Raw genomic sequence first — 9,192 nt, forward strand, 5'->3', positions numbered from 1 at the left:
AATTATATTTATAACTGTCAAAATTAGTAAATTCAATAATTGTATAAACTTCGTCAATATTATTTTTCACATTTCGAAAATACAATTTCATTTGTATGTCTTGGGAATTAAGTAAAAACATGTTTTTATCTTCAAATTTCCTACAGTATGTTACATGAAAATTCAATTTCATTTAAATTTCTATTTGATTTATATTTGATTTGAATTGTTGAACTCTTAAAAACTGTTGTTACAAAAAAAATAATAAGCAGTTCACATTGTTCTATATAAGTTATTATTTTTCAATATGTAGATTTTAATTTTATTTTGTTCATATCCGTTTAAATAAGTGATAAAGCACGAAATAATGATGACCTTATTGGGGTGATATCGATACACCAAAAAATCACTAAAAGGCAAGATATTACTAAATTTTTATTTTCCACAATTCAATTCTAAAAATGACATTAAACATCAGTTGTAAAAAGTTGCACAATACACTCGATGTAATCATATTAAGAAATCGAATGTTTTAAATATGCCTATGTGGTTAATTCGGTCATTGTATGGTTCTGAATGAAAGAAGATACAGAACAAAAACAGTTGATAGGACAGATGTAGGACTATTCTCCTGTGTTAATAATTAATTTGAATGACTGGGGAAGTATATCCAAAATACATACACAAACAGGATAACGAGGCATTTTTATAAGTGCATAATATTATACCAAACCACCTGCGGAACATGACTATCAAGATTTGATTTGACTTTATTTTACATATTTCACAAGTTCAAACAACAATATGAAAACAATATCAGAAAACTCATGAGAATACAATCAGACAAGGCATAACAATTAATTCAAATTAAAGAAAATAGCGATTTGGAATTAAAGACAATTTAAAAGAGTGAAATATGAGGGAACCTGCATAAAAAAGCAAAGCTTGTTAAGTCTGCAGGATCCAGAAAAAATACCAGTCTTAATGAGTAGGAGAGGACAGGTATATAAGTAAATTGAAAGTAATGCAAAAATGTGACAATTGTGGATATGTAAGGAATACAAAAAAATAAAAAGGAGTCTGCCAGACTGCCACTCTATGACTATTATTTATTACTCATTACTCAGCCAGAGCGTATTAACAAAGTACATGTATATAAAAGTTTACACAGGGAATTTATAAGAATTGATAAGCATCGCTTTCAATTTACGTTTGAATATATTAAGTGAGGCACGTATACCATATCATGGGGAAGATCGTTCCAAAATCTGGGCCCTTCAAATGCAATTGTTCTCTGAGCAAAGAGAGTGCGAGTCACCAAGTCACTGAGTCAAACAGCGTTTATAAGAAATGTCGCTCCATGTACAAAAATGCATATGAAATATTGCTGATATTTCATCTAAAAGCCAAAAAACTATCTCTTCAAATTTCATCATATTCTGATGCCAAATAAAAATTCATTTCAATTTTCACTAAACTTAATAGAACAAACGTGGCAAGAGTGATGCGTAAGTGAGGCAATTATGTACGTAACACACTCCCTATATAGCTTTTTTTTTGCGAAATCCAGTTCTTTTCAATTTGATAATAAACAAGCTCTTGATCTTGTTGGTTGAATGAAGCAACATGATACAACAATGCTAAAATATCGATTGTATTCAAACCACGCTTTGCATAAAAAAGAGAAAATATCAATATGTATATATATAAGTTTTATGCCTATTTTTTTTGGAAATTATAAAAGAAATAATGAGTGTGAGACGCCATTACTTCCTTCATTTTGGCATTCCACCCGTGTTATTTGTGATATCAACAAAAAATTTAAAAATGCTGTACCTTTCTCCTTTTAAGATTTTAATGAAATAAAACAAAGCACACAGCGTCATTGCTTTTGACTTCTCTCTTTGTATGTTGTTAACGGGTTGTTAAAGGTTAAGTCCACACCGAACAAATATTAATTTGAATAAATAGAGAAAAATCAAACTAACATAACGCATAAAATTTCATCAAAATCGGATGCAAAATAAGAAAGTTATAACATTTTAAAGTTTCGCTTATTTTTCACAAAACAGTGATGTGCACAACTCGGTGACATGCATGCAATAGTGAGTGGATGACGTTATCAGTCTCCTCATTTGCATACCGACCAGGATGAGCATAACTGTTTTGTGAAATTAAGCAAAACAATTGTCATAACTTTCTTATTTTACGTCCGATTTTTATATTATATAATTATATATATATTGGATTTTATTGCAATAAAAACTATCAAAATACAATCACAAGCAGTCAAAGACTGAAATGTGTGAAAGTTTACATGTACAGATAGAAACATAACAAAATATAAAGTAACATTATAAAGAGATAAATAATTAAATACAATACAGATTCATCTAGATGAAAAAGAAATGTATATCATAAGTAAATACCAAAGGCCATAACATAATTACTACAAAGTGTCACCAATGAAGAACAGGGAGGGTAAAAGATTAGGGAGAAAGAGGGGAAGGATGAGAAAAGGGAAAGAAATAGGGATAAGACAAAAGAAAAGGGAAAGAAAGAGGTGGAAATTGGAAAGAGAATAAGAGGCAACCTTAAAAATAAAAACTCATTATACAATACGAGACATTTAATAATGGTTACTAACTAAAATGTAAGTAAAGTAATATATTTTTATAGTTGATTTTGATGAAATTTTCAGTGTTATGCTTGTTGGATTTTTCTCTTTTTATCCAAATCAACTTTTTGTCGGGGTGGACTTGTCCTTTAAGAAGCACGTGGGAAAAATCGAATACTTTATATCAACGCTTCACATTTTGGTAAAGTTGGAACAATCTAGTATAATAGGGGCGTATCCAGGATCAGTCAAGAGGGGGAGGCACTTTTCATATTAGGGTCGGGGGGGGGGGGGTAAATTCGTCCACTGCCAACTCATCACATGGCCTACTTTCATTTCGTCTAATGCCATTCCGTCCATCGACATTTCGTCTAACAACATTTGGTCCAATAACTATTTGGTTCAATAATCATTTGGTCAAACCATCACTTCGTTTAAGACCATTTCGTCTCATAAGCAGTTGGTCTAAAATGGATTTTTTTTATTTTCATTCATTTCGTCGAATTAAAACTTAGTCCAATTAGACCAAATGGTATATGGACTAAATGGCTATTGGATCAACTAATTATTATACGAAATGATAGTGGAAAAACTGATGGTAGACCAAATGACGAGTTGGTAATTGGCCGAATTGGCATTAAACCAATTAAAAGTAAACCCGGTAACAAGGCCCGCACTACCGGATCTGCGCCTATCCGTTTAAGGGCCTGAATCTTGTCATCTGGTATAGCTCTATGGTATCACCATGGAGATAAGGATTTATGTATGTCTAGAAACTAGATTCCAAACAACGCGTTTCCATGGCAACAGCATGATTGTTTCTCCTGCAGGTATTTAATATTTCATATCTTTCATGTCTTATTCCTTCTTTATCTCTTATAACTAAACAAGCCAACCATCTGCTGGCGGCAACAATCTTTATACGTATAGATAATTATTATTCGCCATTATCAAATTTACAGAAAAAATACTGTTTTTCACATTATAATATATATACAAGACAAGCACAAACTGTATTTCTTTATTTTCAAAATATTGAAATTCTCTAAAACATCAATAATCTTAGTTTAGGCCTTAGTGAATTTTGTTATTCCCCTTGTTGAAGGTCAAGTCCACCCCAGAAAAATGTTTATTTGAATAAATAGAGAAAAATCAAGCTAGCATGACGCTGAAAATTTCATCAAAATCGGATGTGAAATAAGAAAGTTATGGAATTTTAAAGTTTCGATTATTTTTTCACAAAATAGTGATGTGCACAACTCAGTGACATGCAAATGAGTCAGTCGATGATGTCCATCACTCACTATTTCTTTTGTTTTTTATTATTTGAATTATACAATTTTTCATTCTTTACAGATTTGACAATAAGGACCAACTTGACTGAACCATATAGTATTAAACAACGCTAGCTACACATGTTAAGGGAGGAATTAATTGATGTTTCACTTGACAATGAGGAGAAAATTAGAATATTTCATATAATAAAATATAAAAGCAATAGTGAGTGGATGATGTCATCAGTTTCCTCATTTGCATATACCGACCAGGATGTGAATAGAACTGTTTTGTGAAATTAAGCGAAACTTTAAAAAGTCATAACTTTCTTATTTTACATCCGATTTTGATGAAATTTTCAGTGTTATGCTTTTTGGGATTTTCTCTTTTTATTCAAATCAACTTTTGTTGGGGTGGACTTGTCCTTTAATTTGATTTATCTTCGGAAAAATATTTGCAAATGCGACAATAAAGTAACATAAATGTGCATGATATGATATCAACGTGTGCACGTGATTTTTTTTAAAATTGCAATATTTTACAATATCATTAATAGATCAGGTTTAGTTGTAGCAAATCAGTGATATGTTGCCAGAAAGAGATCGGCATTCAATTACTAATTTGCAAATAATTGCAAGACTTATGACTGATCTATATGGACTCCAAAATAGATTTGCAATTGATTGCAAGGGACTCGCAACACTCCTTTAGTGATCTCCAAGAAAAAAATATATAGTTAAATCGTATCTAGCTCGTGAGCTTCATCGTATCTTGCTCGTGAGGTTCATGACTCATGTGCCTTCAAATCCTTCCATAAACCCGCAAGCCACTTTTCTTTTGGGCTTGACTTGAGAGTTGTACGACTCGACATGCTCGTGTTCCGAGGAATAGCTCGCGTCGGTGTGTACATCGTGGGCTTTGCCTGCGATGGGTACGAGCATTCGGCATTGGCTACGTCGTGACTTACTGGACCTTTCCTGTACGATCTGTATGGATCCTTCTTGTAATGTATGGTGGCGATGCCATCTTGTGCGCAAGGTCGAGAAACCGATGCGGCTATCAGATGCGTGAGAGCTATGGGAGGTATAACAAAATGATTTGAGTAAAAAATCATTCAAAGGGGAATCCACAATAAAAATGGATTTAATAAAGGGGGAACCCAAATAACCTAAGCCCGTTTTTTTTTTCACTGCTTCAAAAATTAAGGGGCGGTCTCAACCCCTGCCCCTCCTCCATGCGCCGCGTCTGTTCGTACAATAATGTCTTCGGTTATAGTGAGATTGATACATGGCCTCGGGAAGGGGGTCGCTGAGGGGGGGGGGGGTGTCTCAAAGGGAAATCCCAATTTTTTGCTTTTTTTAATGAATACATAGGATGCAAATACACCCATTTTGGTTTGAATCGTCTATGTTCTTTAGATCGATCTATACATTTCTCGTAGCGACAATCAGGTCATTTTTTGACAGAGTTACCCCGTTTTGTCTCTTAAGTCCAAAGTTCTGCCAAAAATAATCGATGACCTTTTTTTTGCCCCATCCTCAAATCACTAAATTCCGGATCCGCCTATATGTTATTTCATTTTTTTTTATGTGCAGTCTATGAGCGCCGATTGTACCAATATTATATAGAACAATTATTTGTTATATATAATATTGGTACAATCGGCGTCTCATAGCAGTCAAGTCTTATTTCACTTTCTATCAGTGGTGTACACCAGTGATGTATATATAGAGCCAACATTTGTTATGGGATCCAGTCGTGACAGATGTGACATAAAAAAAAATCTACTAGGGAGGGAAGCGAACGAGCACAAATTTCGTCCTTTTTATAAAGAAATGTAATTTTGTGATAGATTTTGACATAATACTCCAAGAAGATCGTATTTTCCCTTTCACCATTCCTTTCCCTTTTCTTCTCCTTTATTTTCTTGGACGTTTTTTTTTTTTTTTTTTTTTTTTTTTTTGGGGGGGGGGGGGTCATCCGTTCATGGCCCCAAGCCCCCTCCCCCATCTGTGCACCATTGCTTCAAACTTACCAACAGTGAAAGATATGAAGAGTAAGCGAGTCATCATCATCATCTCGGCTTTATGCGAGTCTTATCTTTTCTTTTGTACCAATTTAATGAAACCTAAACAAAGAAAAGGAGAAAAATAGTGTTGAGCACAGTGGGCGTAATGAGCCAAAAATATTGAGGGGCACAACATGACGTGTTTGACAATTTTTGAAGGCTCCGGAGAGTGAAGCGAGCTAGCAAAATTCTTGACCTTTTGAAGTGAAAAATCTAATTCGGTGATAGAGTTTGATCACCAGAATATAACATTAAAAATCTTACCATTTTGTCTCTATTTTCTTGCTTTTTTTCCATGTTAATTTTTTTTCTTTGTCGTGGAACTTTTTGGGGCCATAGCCCAAGCCCCCCCCCCCTTCTCCCATCTGTACGCCAGTGGCTGAGCGAAAGAAAATCAACATCTTTGCCTTATATCAGTCTGGCTTTTTCTATAACATAAGTAAATCCTAAGGTGAAGAAACCAACAAGAGGAGGGTTGCGCGAAAAACAAAATTATTGTGTCCAAAAAATAAATTGAATAGTATGATGATCCAAATACCTAGCTCTCCCACTGTCTTGCGATCCTTTACGAAAGCCACGATTGACATTTCGTAACTGATCGCGAAAATGTTTGAACCATTTAAAAATTTTCTACAATCAATACGATGATCTGATACGATCTGATAAGATCACTACGACTACTCCACGATTAAGTACGCCGTTTTGATCGTAGCGCGAATCGCGACAGTGCATGGGAACTATTGCTTTCCTTTCAGCTTTTGACAAATTAAATCATGCTCTGAATTGCGAAAGGTTTTTTTTTATCCCTAAGGGGGAAGGGGGAGACGTCCGTCTCCCATAGGTTGGTAAATAAATTCGAGGGGGGACACGCCCATCCCCGGGAACACCACCAAGGAAATAAATAAATAAATGGGATTGGTAAGCTTACCGGGGCTATGGCTCATAATTTTACAGATGAAATTACAGAAAAGGAGACCAAGAAAAAATAAATAAAAACGATAAAAGATAAATACATGACCGGACGGTGGTTCTGATGTGGTAGAGCGCCTACCTCATGAACGGAAGGTCGTGTGTTCGATCCCAGGCCGAGTCAGAAAAGACTTTAAAATTGTGACCTTCTGCCTTCTTGCTAGGCGCTCAGCATTTAGATTGGAGAAGGGTATTGTGCAAGGCCCGCTGTAAGAACAGCTTACGGCTGAAGCGCATGGCTACCCTGGGTAAATAAGAGTTATCATTATTATCATTACAATATCAAGAACTTTACCTTCCTGCTATCTCGAAAATAGGCATCCGAAGTTTGAAAGCTCCACAGAGAAGATGACAGATTTATAGGATCAGGAATGGTGAAAGAAGTGAGTATATAGGCCTACCTATAGCCTGCTCATGAATTATCTTTTGATGTTAGCAACTGTTTAAATCACCTTGCAATATAAACGCACACAAAATGGTTAAGTCTGACTAACCATAATTATAGCGACAGCGGCGATATGAATTTATGATCATCGCAGAGTGGCGCCAAGTGAATTAATGATAATGGTCGTATGTCGGGGATGGGGGGAGGGCAGTGGCGTAACTACGGGGGGCATGGGGGGCACGTGCGTGCCCCCCCCCCCCAATCGGCTGGCCAAAAAAAAAAAAAAACGGGGAAAAGGAGAAAAAGAGGGAGAAAGGGAAAGAAACGTAGTGGGGAAAGAAGAAATTATTGTTAATTATAATGTTATATTATGTTATAATTATGTTATGTTATATTACATTAAAAAAAATCATAACTTTATGAAACATAATTTGCGCAGGGCCTATGTCTTCATTGTTCCTGGTGCTCGCATTGTATGTTTAACAAGATATATAATCCTGTTGTACTAAAACCTCCCGTTTTCAAGTCAATATACACCAAATATATTTCCTCGCACTTCGAATTATTATTGTTTATGTAGTGACATATGCTTCTATTTCATGACTACTTAAAGTGATTGCCCCATTTTAAGGTCTTAATATAAACCATTTCCTGTCCGTGCTTACGTTCGCATTCGTGGATTGGTGAGATATGTCTGTTCTTCATGAATTCCCAAAATCAGTCGTTAAAATGTCCCTTTTCTGATCTGAATATCAAAAATTTTCAGCTTGCGCTTCGCGCTCGCATCATTTGGTTAGTGAGATGCGTATATGATAATGACTACAAAAAGTGCTTCATGTGTCATTTACATGTAATTCTAACAAGATCAGCATGCGTTTGACACTCGCATTAGATGACTATGGTGAGATATGTACTCTTAATGGATTCCTTAAAAAACAGTCCTTATATCCCTGTTTTGGGTCAATGATATGCAAACATTTAAGCTTGCGCTTCGCGCTCACATATTTTTGTGAGTGAAATACGTATGATCTTCGTGAATTCCTACAAACAAGCCTTGAAATGTCCCTCTTCAGATCTGAATTTCCTAAATTTTCAGCTCGCGCTTCGCGCTCGCAATATTTGATTAGTGAGATGCGTATGTTAACCATGATTACAATGATTACAAAAAGTGCTTCATGTGTTTAGATGTATATTATTCTAACAAAATCAGCAAGAGATTGGCACTCACAATAGATGACTATGGTGAGATATGTATACTCTTAATGGATTCCTAAAATATAGTCCTTAAAATGTCCCTGTTTGGGGTCAATATATACAAAAATTTCAGCTCGCGCTTCGCGCTCGCATGGTTTGTTTAGCGAGACAGGTATGTATTATGATTACAAGAATTTGCTTATAATGTCCTTTTTAGGTCTGAATTTTAAAAAAAATTAGCTCGCGCTTCGCGCTCGCATTATGTGATAAGTGAGATACATATCCGTTTAATGACACTGTTCTAAAAATGTCTCTATTATGTCAGTATACCTGGCAACTGAGCGCACTTCGCGCGCTCTTTAAGTGACTCAAAATTTTTGCTGGTGCCCCCCCCCCCAATGCCGTGACCCACGGTACGCCACTGGGGGAGGGGGTAGCGCCTCTGCAGGGGTGTGTATGCCACGCGAGGAATAGAAATAAGGGGAGAGGTTTTTTTTAATAGTAAACTTAAACTTCGAATAAAGCTATACACTGTTCCATTCACGATTACCAGCATCATTGGGGCTTCTTAATTACTTTGTGAAAAGAGAAAGATTCCCGATAAAACAAGAGACAAATAATGAAAGACACTGCACACACACACAAACCGCACAAGATAGCTCTAACATTATTCATAATGATGGTTGGTAAAAATAATAATAAAAC

At 35.5% G+C, this 9,192-nt stretch overlaps 1 long non-coding RNA gene across 1 annotated transcript; it reads right to left on the reverse strand.

Annotated features, from left to right (window-relative positions):
• Positions 1–401: 401 nt before the first annotated feature.
• On the reverse strand, positions 402–6,215 carry LOC135157583 (uncharacterized). The gene is made up of 2 exons (XR_010296576.1): positions 5,907–6,215; positions 402–4,945 (listed from the first exon to the last, which is right to left on the reverse strand). It is a non-coding gene; the product is annotated as an uncharacterized LOC135157583 (long non-coding RNA).
• Positions 6,216–9,192: the final 2,977 nt, after the last annotated feature.

Source organism: Lytechinus pictus, chromosome 19 (genome assembly GCF_037042905.1).
Source record: "Lytechinus pictus isolate F3 Inbred chromosome 19, Lp3.0, whole genome shotgun sequence".
Lineage (NCBI taxonomy): Eukaryota > Metazoa > Echinodermata > Echinoidea > Temnopleuroida > Toxopneustidae > Lytechinus > Lytechinus pictus.